Source organism: Seriola lalandi, unplaced genomic scaffold (genome assembly GCF_002814215.2).
Source record: "Seriola lalandi dorsalis isolate HSWRI2012SDOR001 ecotype SW California unplaced genomic scaffold, Sedor1 jcf7180002054784, whole genome shotgun sequence".
Taxonomy (NCBI): Eukaryota; Metazoa; Chordata; class Actinopteri; order Carangiformes; family Carangidae; genus Seriola; species Seriola lalandi.
The window spans coordinates 1,789,297-1,801,667 of record NW_019525337.1 but is presented as its reverse complement, the minus strand read 5'-3'; the positions used below and the strand labels follow the sequence as shown (position 1 = coordinate 1,801,667).

Sequence of the window (12,371 nt, the reverse complement as noted above, 5' to 3'; positions counted from 1 at the left end):
AAAAACAAAGGGCTATGAACTTTAGCTATGGAAAAATTTACAAACAAAAAATCACTCTTCTCGAGGTACAAACGGCTTACTTTGGCGATTACTATGGCTGTGGACATGGACAAAGGCTCGGGTGCAAGACGAAGACACTCTGGCACAAGACAAGGGGAACACAGACTATTTAAACACATGGAGGGAAATAGGGGACAGGTGGAAACACTTAAGGCAATCAGACTGAGACACATGAGGAAGGGCAAGTGACTTGAAACGAGAGGAGAATTACTTTTCAAAATAAAACAGGAAATGACAGGACAAAACAAACCCAGGACAAGACAACTTCACCACGGTGTGACAGTTACATTTGCATTTCATACACATTCACTCTTTTATTCATATTTACATTTCATATATTGCATATTCACTTTTTATTTTATTCACAGACATTACAGTATAAAAATCCACTATACGATCACCCTAAAAGTATTGTATTTTATTTTACTTTATTTGTATCACAGCTCCATCTTATTTGTGATGTGAGTGAAAATGAGGATTCGAACAAGAGAGACTGATGTGCCCATGAGAGAGGAGAAAAGCGTTACTTACCACTGCCCTTTCTGTCATACATGCAGACAGTAAACTGGCTGTTACCACGACCAGCAGCAGCTTCAAAGACGGGTTACATTGGTGCCGTGACTCGTCCATGACCACGCCGGACCGGGTGGATGTCTTCTCGTCGCTACATCGCCTTGGAGCTGTATCATTTTCTCCAGTGTGATTGCCTGTTAGATAATGGACAGTAGCTGATTTCTCTATGGGCTGTTATTTTCTTTGAATGTTGTTTTACCTGTACCAAGTATGAGTTTCAGTAAGTCTGACTCCTTTGATGTGTTTCCCCTCGGTTTTGTTAGAGGTAGAGGGTTTCACAGTACACCAGCTCCATTTTCTCTGAGTCACCATGGGGCGGGAGATAAATCTGGTTATGATGATGATTCTGTGCATAGTCCTTTCAAATGTGGGAGTGTCTTGACACCTCAGGCTCAGCCCTTACATGACGTAAATCCACCACAATGCACTGGTACACCAGTTCCACGTCCTCCTCTTGATGATGGTAGACTAGCTGACCAAATGTGCACCATTGTACAGCAGATTGGGCAACAGGTAGCTGATAGCATTATGTCACACCTCACCACATCTAGCCGCACAACTGCAATGCACACACACCAAGTCAAAACCTCTGATAATAAAGACCTCACCCCTGGCCGCACACTGGATCTCTCCCGAGTCCAGCTGGTCACTCAATGAGAAGTTAAAGACCCACCTGCATTCTGAGGAGAGAGTTCAGATGTTTTGACTGTTGATGGATGGGAGGAGTCAATGAGAACCTACATTCGGAAAAGTGGTGTACAGCTGGAGAATCAAGCAGAGGAGATCCTCATCCACCTGAGAAGCAGAGCAAAAGATGTTGTGAGGTTTGGAATAAGAAATGGTGAGATTTATGTACAGCACAACCCAGAGGCAATTTATGGACTCTTGTGCAAACACTTCAGCTCTAGCCATTGCTCCACTGTGCCTCTAGCTGACTTTTATTCCACACAACCAAAAAACCAAGAAGACCCGTATGAGTATTGGCTCAGACTGAACAGAGCTGCTGATGTTGTTGCTAGCTGCCTTAAAGAGCAGGGTAAAGTTTTTGACAACCCCAGTGTTGAAGTCACACGTATCGTGTTCATCAGACACTGCCCAAGTAGAGACCTAGCTCTTACCTTTCGCTCCAAGACGATTGATAAATGGTCAGCTCGTGAAGTGCAGGAAGTGTTAGATGAATATCGTCTTGAGAAGTGTGTCAAGTCTTCTGGGGGAGGGAGTAACAGGATCAACATTAATGCAGTTGAGATTGGCCCTAATACTACTCCAGTTACTGACGCTCCAGAGCAAAAAAAGAATATGAGTCAAGACAATGCCACTCTTGAAAGACTGATTAGCATGCTAGAAAAAGTGCTGCTCCAGGGCCAAGCTCGAGCCAGTAGAACCCCAAATAACAACAGGGCTCCTAGAATTGAGGGCTTGACTGACACACCATGTTTCTGTATGTAAAGACGGCTCTCACACAGCCATCACACACTGCCGGGAGAACAGACTGTTTCCTGTGTCACTTACCTGGCCACTCAAGACGCACCTGCCCAGAGGGGAGACGTCCCCCTCTTCATGGTCAGCAGGGAAACTGAATGATCAGCATACAGGGGAGGACAGAGCAGATCATGTCAGTGAGCCTCCCACCTTGGACTTGACATGATTTTGAAACATTGTGTCATACCTACAGTAGCTCAGTACCATCAAACAAAACACTGATCGTGCAAAACCTGCAAAGACTCCCAGAGACAAATGAACTGTTCTACACGGATGTGACTACTGATGGTGGCAGAGTTCTCAGAGCTTTGGTGGATAGTGGATCTATGCTATGCACTGTAAGTGAGACAGCTGACTCTAAACTTTCCCAGTCTATTCCAAACATTGAAAAAAGATCTGCTGAAGATTTTGTCATTGTTGGTTGTGGCTGTCACCCTGTCACACCTTCTGCCATATATCACCTGACTGTATCTGTTTATGGCTATAAAGTGATCATCCCTGTTTAAGTTGTGCCAGGCCAAGCTGATGATATGATTCTGGGCAGCAATGCTATCAAGTGGCTGACTTCACAGGTGAAAGACACAGCTAAGGCCCAAACCATCGAATCTTCAGCTCGTGATGCTCGAGACAATACTCTGCCTCAACTGTTGTCTATGCTGTCTTCCTCAAATGACAGGGAGGATGGGGCAGTGTCACACAGGATCGGCACAGCTGAACTCAAGAGATGTGTGAATCTACAACCCATGTCTGAACATTTAGTGTGGGCTAAGCTGCCTGCACCTGATGTCTCTGCAGTGGGCAGCACGGTCATCATTGAACCCACTCAGTCTAAATGCAGACCTGCACACATTCTAGTGGGGAGAGTTGTCACTCACTTATGGGGTGATGGCTGGGTTCCGGTCAAAATAGTGAATCCCACTAAAAAAAAATACTCACCTTGAAAAGAAATGCTAAAGTTGCAGATGTGTCCGCTTGCTCTTCTGTGCAGGATTTACCTGAACCAGTCAGCATCCAATCTAGCATGCAGCACACTCAGAGCTCGTCACCTGCACCTCAGTCAGAGGAAGAGATTTCACGTGTCTTGACCGACATGGGCTTGCAGGATCTGGATCTCTCATCTTGTGAAGTTTCCCCTGAGTGGAAAGATCAAGACACAAAATGGACTGTGGGGAGGCACCAGATTTTGTCCACAGAATCCGCCTGGTGGACAACAAACCCTTCAGGCTTCCGTACAGGCAAGTCCCACCATGCCATTATGATAAACTCAGGACTGCCTTGATTGAAATGGAGGAATTGGGGATAATACGGAAGTCCCAGAGTGAATATTCATCTCCCCTTGTCCTGGTTGTCAAGCCAAATGGTGATCTCTGCATCTGTAATGATTTCAGGTGGTTAAACGCAAGAGCAGTGAAAGATGCACATCCCTTACCTCGACAGACAGACGCTCTCGCTGCACTTGGTGGTAATGTGTTTTTTTCCACGATGGACTTGACCTCTGGGTTTTATAATGTTGCACTACATGAAGATGACAAAAAGTACACAGCATTTTCTTCCCCATTCGGTCTCCATGAATATGTTAGGATGCCTCAAGGCCTGACTAACAGCCCTGCCACATTCATGCGAATGATGATGTCAATTTTTGGGGATGAGAACTTCACAAGTCTATTATGTTACCTGGATGATCTTATGGTTTTTGCTCCCTCTGAAGGTGTTGCTCTTCACTGTTTGCAGATGGTTTTCTCACGCCTCGCAGCAAACACCTTGAAGCTCTCGCCTAAAAAGTGTTTCTTCCTCCGCCAGTCTGTGAAGTTTTTGGGACACATCATATGTGAGGATGGTGTCAAGACTGACCCAAGTAAAGTAGAGGCTATCAGCAATGTTCAGGAGGCTGACCTGATGGAGTCTGACGGAAAAACGCAGTGTGGTAAGAAAATCAGATCTTTCTTAGGGATGGTTCTCTACTATCATCATTTCATTGAGGGATGCTCTGCTAAAGCTAAGCCACTGTTCAACCTGGTGGCAGAGCCCGCTGCTCCACAAAAGAGAGGTAGAGGCCATAAACCTAAATTTAAAAAAGGTCATGTGAAACTGTCTCAAGCTAACTGGACTGACGAGTGCAGAGATTTATTTGAAACCTTGAAACATGAGCTACTACACAGTGTCACGTTAGCTAATCCAGACTTTAATGCTCCATTCATCCTCACAGTTGATGCCTGTTTTGATGGCATAGGAGCTGTCCTCTCACATTTGCCTCCTGATGGAAAGGTCGCCAGGCTGGTGGCGTTTGCCAGCAAAACACTCTCCTACGCCCAGCGGAACTATCCAGCGCATCGACTAGAGTTTCTCACTCTTAAATGGGCGGTTTGTGAAAAATTTAGCCACTGGTTGAAAGGACGGCATTTTATGGTTTGGACTGATAATAACCCTCTAACATACATCTTGACTAAGCCCAGGTTAGATGCATGTGAACAGAGGTGGGTTTCAAAGCTTGCAGCATTCAGTTTTGATTTGAACTATGTCCCTGGTACAAAGAATGTAGTTGCTGACGTGCTAAGCAGAGTGCTGTTTGTCCAGTCATGCATAAGCCACCGTCTTGTGAATGAGCCTTATGCTTTACTATTGAACCAAGTCAGTGGCATGGTGGATAGGACAGTACAAGATGCATTTAGGTTTACTAACAACTGTCAGTTTGTCACTGATCAGCCCGAAGAGGACGCTGTTGTGATCTCACCTCCTCCATCAGGGTCCCTGCATTCACAGGACGTGTCAGCTGTTCTGGAGGCACATGACTCAGGAGGAGTAAGCCGAGTGAGAGGTACGGGGCCAGCAATTCCCCAACTTGTCAGTGTCGACAAGACTGCTTCTACACCAAGGAGTGAGCTGATGAACCTACAGGAGCGGGACGTTGTTCTGGGCAGAGCTCTTCACTACATCCAGCATCACCGGAGACCCACTAGGCGTGAGCGTGCTGGAGAGCCTCATGGTGTGATGACACTGTTGAGACACTGGCCCAAACTTTCCATCAAAGACGGCGTGTTGTACAAGGTAAAGAAGGACAGACAAATGAACACTGCAACTCTCCAGTTTGTTGTTCCACACTCCCTGAAATCCCAAGTCCTCCATGGCCTGCATGATTCAGCTGGTCATCAGGGTCAGGCTCGTAAGCTCTCCCTCGCTAGGCAGAGGTTCTTCTGGATAGGGATGGAGCGTGACATCATCGATCATGTGAGGAACTGTTTTCGCTGTGTTGTGGGAAAAACTCCTGAGCCTAACGACCATGCTCCACTTGAAAGCATACGTACCTCTGAACCAATGGACCTTGTATGTATTGACTTTTGGACTGCAGAACAGACTGACAAGAAGTGTGTGGATGTCCATGTTGTCACTGATCATTTTTCCAAACTTTTTCATGCGTTCCCATGCAAAAACCAGTCAGCGAAGCAGGTTGCCCGTCGTCTCTGGAATGACTTTTTCTGCATTTATGGTTTTCCTAAATGCATCCATTCGGATCAAGGAGCCAATTTCGAAAAAGTCGGCTCATTAAAGAGCTCCTGGAGATGGGTGGCGTCCAGAAATCGCATACCACCCCATACCATACCATGGGGAATGGTGTTGTTGAGCGATACAAAAAGACTCTTGGGAATATGATAAGAGCCCTGCCCCCACAATTCAAGGCGAGGTGGCTTCAGATGCTGACGTTCTGTTACAATTGCACTGAGCATGAGACAACAGGATTTGCCCCCTTCTTTCTGATGTTTGGGAGGATCCCGCGTTTGCCTGTTGATGTTGTATTCCAGCATGCCCTCCCCAGCAATACTGTTGTTGACCCTCATGAGTTTGTTGCTTGTCTGAAACATGACTTATCTGAAGCTGCACGCATTGCCCAGCAGAACAGTCAGGTTGAACAGACCCGTCAGGCAAAGAACTACAACCGCAGAGCCAAGGGCTCACCTCTCACTGTTGGGGACAGAGTTTTACTTGCAAATCGTGGAGAGAGAGGTAAAAGGAAAATTGCAGACAAATGGGAATCCACTGTGTATGAAGTGATGTCTGTGAAGCATGGCATCAATGTGTGCTCGCAGAAACCTTCTACTCCCTGTGAGTTTCCTGCCTGCAGGAGATGACAACATCATGGACTCTGACTCCTCATCTGTTGCTGGAAGTGGAGTATGTGAACTAGCGGTCCTTTCTGATGTTCAGGACAGTGAGACAAAGACCATTAACTGGCTCATGTGCATGGATGATGGGACTGACAAAGTTGTGACAGCCATTCAGCCTGATGGCTCACCCGCGGAAGATGTTGAGGCTCAACCCTCAGATGCAGATGTGACTGCAGCCCCAGATGCTGTGAGCGAGGACTTGGATGTCCTTTCTTCTTTGGAGTGTGCTGAACAGCTGCCTGCTCTCGAGGCCACTGCTGAGTGTGCTGTGCCAATGTCACCTGTACCACCTGAACATGGCCCCTCCCCTGAACACATGACTGATACACAGCCCCCTACACACACACACACAAGGCCATGTTGTTTGTGTACAGCCACCTGCACTTCACACCATGTCAGGCAGACCTGTAAAACCTCCAGCTAGACTCATTTGTGCAATGAATGAACAGATCGTAGACTCAGTTTCAACAGTCCATTCACTTTTTTCTTTTGTGAGAAATTTGTTTTCTTAGTAGTCTGAATGATTCAGAAATATTTTTTTTGCCTGGCTGTGGCCTAGAGTACATAAGTTATCTCTGCTATTGAGCAATGTTTATTATATGAGAGGTGTATACGGCATCTTTTTGTCACGGGTTTTTGAAGTAAGTAGGACCCAAATGCAGCCAAAATTTGGGGAACGGTGCAGACAGGTTTATTAACCAAAAATAACAGACATGAATAGATGACGTGAACAAACCCTGAACTAAACAGATGAACCGACACAGACAAAGGGGAGCACAAGGACTATATAGACAAGGGAGGCAAGGGTGATTGAACACAGGTGAAACACATTAGGGCGGGGCAGACAATCACCACACAGACACAGGACCAAGACAAGAAGCAAAACACTGACACAAGGAAACCAATTACAAAATAAAACAGGAAGTGCAAAAAGTCCAAACAAAACTAACAAAAGGTGTCTGCCATAGCAAACCATGACAGTACCCCCCCCTTAAGGGTCAGATTCCAGACGACCCTTAACAAAAACACAAACACCAGGGGCCAGTGGACAGCATCTTCTGATGCTCAGGAGCAACACAGGGCAACTCAGGTGGATGGCTCGGAGGCCTTATGGACAGGCTGGGCAGTTCAGTGGGGCGACCCGGAGGTCGGGCAAACGGACGGAGCCGTTCTGGAGGCCGGCGGCGAAGACAGGGTTTCTCCGGAGGTCGAGCCGGTGGATGGCGTCGCCCCCCTGGAGGGCGGGCAGGAGGATGGCGTCGCCCCTCTGGAGGGCGAGCAGGAGGATGGCGACGAAGACATGGTCTCTCCGGAGGTCGAGCCGGAGGATGGCGTCGCCCCTCTGGAGGGTGACCAGGAGCCGACATGGTACCAAGGGCAGGAGTCAGCTGGACCGCCATCAGGACATGAGGAACAGGGATCGGCCGGACCACAGGAGGCGGCACAGAGTCAGGGACCACCGGAGGCGGTACAGAGTCAGGGCCCACCAGAGGCGGCACAGAGTCAGGGGCCACCGGAGGCAGCACAAAGTCAGGGACCACTGGAGGCAGCACAGAGTTAGGGGCCACCGGAGGCAGCACGGAGGCCGAGGTCACCGGAGGCAGCGCCCCGGCAGGAGTCACCGACACCAAGAGCCATGTGGGCTGAGTCAGGGCAAGAATCAATGGGGGTGGCGCCCTGGCAGGAACCACGAGCGGAGGTGATGTCACAGCTGGAGCCAGGAGAGGTGGTGACGTCACATCAGGAACCAGGAGAAGCGGTGACGTCCAATCAGGAACCAGGAGAGGCGGTGACGTCACACCAGTAGCCGTCGTCGACGCCGCTGGAGAACACGGAGCAGCGGCCATTGACACCACAGGAAAGACAGTAGTCATCGACGCCGATGCAATTTATAACCTCAATTTCCATTTCTACAGAATCAACACAGAAAAGTTCAGCCATCTGTCCCAAAATCTCACTTATGTCCACATCCATGAAGGGGTTGGCTATAAATGTCACACATGGCTCAAGTCTCTCAAAATCATTGAATTTGATTGCAAACTCCTGTCCAAGCCTCGACAAGAGGCCACAATACTTGAAAACATTTAAAATGCTGGCTGCACCTGTGTGATTTTCCAACATCTTTGAGACAGAGGGGAAGTGCTGAAACCTTTTGTTTTTCACTTGCTGAATGTACAATGACAGTTTTGCACTGAAAGCCTTGACAGCACTGATCATATCAGATATGTTTTTATCTTTGTCTTGTAACTGTAGGTTCAAGTGGTTAATTTTCTCAGTTACATCTGTCAAGAAAGCAAGATTAAGTAGCCACTCTGCATCAGATAATAGGGTGGTATCCTCCTCCCTCTTTTCCATAAAAGCCTTGATTTCACCCAGCAAGGGAAAAGTGAAAGTAATCCTTCACTGCATTGTAAATATCAACTCCCCTGGTTGTAGTTTTCAGTGGAAGTAAGGTTAAAAACTCTTCTTTGGCGGAAAAGTCATCAAACACCATTCGGATGAAAACAGCTAGCTGGGCTGTGTCACTGGAGTCAACAGACTCATCACACTGAATCGAAAACCATTTGCACCTGTTCATGTCGGTTTCCAGCTGTTTTACCGCAACCGCAGACAACGCAGACACTCTCCTTGCCACAGTATTTGCACCAAGTTGTACATCGGCAATAGCAGACAAAATTTCAGTCTTACTTTTGTGGTCCCTGAATAATGTTTCCGCCACCGTAGTCATGGCCTCTTTTACAATCCCACCGTCGGTGAAGGGCTTTTTGTGCTTCGTTAAGATTTGCGCCACTTTAAACGAGGCCCCTGTTGCTGCATTGGCCTTCTTCGTAGGTTTGGTGAACAAAGACTGTTGTCTTTGAAGGGTTGTTTGCAGCTCCTTTATCTTCTCTTTTCGTAGACTGCTATCCGCAGGAAAGTGTCGTGAAAAGTTGCTGTGGACCTTGGTGAAATGGCGCTCCACGTTACATCTTTTACCGGCCGACACACTTGCACCGCAGATTAGACACACACACACTCACTTGTCATTTACGTTCGTGAAACAAAAGTCTGTTTCCCACTCTTCATGAAAATAGTGTGTTTTTAGCCTCTTCTTAGAATGGGTACCTGCCATGGTCATGGTTGCTGCCCATCTCACATCATCACTGACTCATCAAGCTTGACAGCAGCGCAACTGTTTGACTGACAACTAATTGGCAAATGATCATTTTGTGTGATAAGGGGGCGGGATATCTATGAATTTGATTGGATATTATGTAAGTTGGTTTGCCAAGTGACTAATCAAATTTGACTACTCAAGTTTTCAAATTTATGTAGGATTCATTAACCCTTTGGCGAGCTACTTTGAAAGGGGTTGCGAGCTACCCGTAGCTCGCGAGCGACGTGTTGGAGACCCCTGGTGTAGGCTAAGGTTTCTGTCAACATTAACATCTTTGATTTTCTCTTTACTCTACCTCCAGACTCTACCTGGCTGCCATGTACTACAATGAAAATGCTGACTGACCACAAGCCCAAACAATAGAAGGTGAACCACTGTTCAAGGTCAATTTCCAAAGGCCATGAAGGGAGAATGCAGAGCTAAACCAGTTAAGACTGAGCCGACATTCTATAAGTGTTATATTATTTTATTTTTCAACCATTTTTTTGTACACATTGCATTAAGTATTGCACGTATAATGTTATGACAGTTCCACCAACAACAAAATACAGTAAAGAAAATGTCAGGAGGTAGTTAGAAACAGACTTTCAGTCATTGTTTTGTAAAAAAAACAACAAAAACGTGAAAAATGTAAACAAAATCTTTTGTGTTTTATCAAACAGCAAGTTTTAAAAATGTATTTATTTATTCACAGTGTAATCATTACTTTACTTTTTCTAGAGTTGTATATCTTAACTAGAAAAGTAATAATGTCAAGGATTCAGCTGAGGACCACTCACTGGACATATTTGGCTCAGCCTGATGGACAGCACAACATATGTATTTACTGGCTGAACAGATGTTCCACAAATGCAGCAGGAGTACATCTTTTAACAATGGTCAAACAGCCATAACATTATTATCATCAACAAATGAACAGTATAACTTAACTAAGGTAAATATGACACTTTGGCCTGAAATACAGTATGTCCTGGCATGCAAAATCAGGCACTGCGTTTTTCTCAAAGCACTCAACAGCCACTACACAGGTGATGTCACTTCAAAGAGGAGAAAAAAGCGGGAGTCTGTAATAGCCGCAAGCATAACAATGACTTCCATGGCAAATTTCACCCTCTGCAGCAACTGTGGCCGCCAAATGTTGGAGAAAAAAAGATTGTCCACAGACCGGCTGATAATGTTAAAGTCTATGAACCTAACAACCAACGACAGAACCAGCTGTAAGTTACCTTAGAGCTAATGTTAGCCTAATGGTAACGTATCTGGACACAGCTAAAATGCTTATCAATTTGCCCTTCACTGGCAACGTTAGCTAGTAGCAATTGAAAACACATAATGTACATAATTTCACATAAACAATATAATCTAAATAATTCCACTCATAAAAAATGTTTACCTTGTTAAACTTGATTCCACCTTTCCCTGGCAGCCAAAGACAGAAAGTTCTGGAGGAGCAAGTTAGCCGATGGACTTTTGGAGGAGAGCAGAGAGTGTAGCATAGCTCACACACACAACTGTCCCAGTGCTCAAGGAGGCGGAGCCGAGTGCAATGCTCTGATTGGACGGCAAAGATTCAAACTTTACAGTTTTTCTCAGTCGCTTTGGTACATTTCTCAGATCAGAATTGAAATTCTCAAAACTACTTGTTCAATCTTCACATCATTGTGTCACTTGTGCACATCAAAAAAGCAGTTTCTCATTTCTTTGAACAAGTTGCAAATGCTTTGGTTCATCATGCAAATGATTATGTACAATTCTCTGCTGTTTCCTACATCAATTGCTTATGTCATGTTGATCAAAATGTATTATAATGGGTCTCTGTGAATAGTCTCACCCCCCACAACATTTAGGCATTAGTTCATCGCATAAGTCTTTACATGCAACATGCACATGCATGTACATGTACATGCACTTTCTCTAACGAAGGCAAATGAGTGAAGCGATAGATCAACGAATGATCAACCAGTTTTCTGAAATAGCTCAAAGGTGCATCTCATGAACCATCAACTGGCAAGTATATATATAGCCGGAGCACAACACAATGTTACAATGTCTGACAATGGAAGGACAAGGAATTGGACGGGGTCAACAGCCAGAGAGAAGAATAAGAGGAAGAGGAGTGAGGCTGCGTGGCGGAGGAGTTGGGAGGCAAAACAGAGGAAGAGGCAGAAGAGGCCGAGGACATATGCGTGTCCCTGATGAGATAAGAGCCACACTTGTAGACCACGTTCTCAATCATGGGCTTACAATGGCCGAGGCTGGTCGAAGGGTGCAGCCAAATGTTGGGAGAACAACTGTGTCCTCAATCATTCAGACTTTTCGTCGAGAGAGCAGGTATGTAATCTAACAATAGGAACTGTACTGTAATACTGTAGACTTTCTGTAATGCTTCATACAATATTACAGTATTCCACTTGCATTTTACAATATACAGTGAGTATATTTTATACAGTGACATTTTATCTTACTCAATGTTGTGTTTTGCATTACTATATTTTTTCCACATAGGACTGCAAGGCAACTTCACAGGGGTGGCAGAGGGCCCCTTTTCACACCTGAACAGGAGGAGGCTATTTGCACCATGGTTGTAGATAACAATGCCATAAGACTAAGGGAGATAAAGAGTGCCATTATAGAGGACAACAACATCTTTGAAAACATCCAAACAGTCAGCATCTCAACCATTGACAGGGTGCTGAAAAGACACCAAATGAATATGAAGCAGCTGTGCACTGTTCCATTTGAAAGAAATGGTGAAAGAGAGAAGGAGCTGCGCTACCAGTATGTACAGGTAAAACACGTATGAGCATGCAGTAACTGTACCTCACAGTAAACAGTACAACATTGATATACATTACAGTAAGTGTGACCTTTACACATTTGCTATGGCTGTAGAAAAGAAGTTGCAATATGTGCTGTATACATTTGATGTAAATGTATCT

General features: G+C 45.6%; 2 long non-coding RNA genes across 2 annotated transcripts in view; both read left to right on the top strand.

The window, feature by feature from the left end:
* LOC147817990 (uncharacterized) overlaps window positions 1–641 on the top strand; it is a 1,587-nt gene extending 946 nt beyond the window's left edge. The window contains exon 2 of the long non-coding RNA XR_015438423.1: window positions 504–641. This is a non-coding gene — a long non-coding RNA (uncharacterized LOC147817990). The remainder of the gene's footprint in view (window positions 1–503) is intronic.
* LOC147817987 (uncharacterized) overlaps window positions 1–12,371 on the top strand; it is a 273,041-nt gene that overhangs the window by 24,672 nt on the left and 235,998 nt on the right. The window lies entirely within an intron of this gene.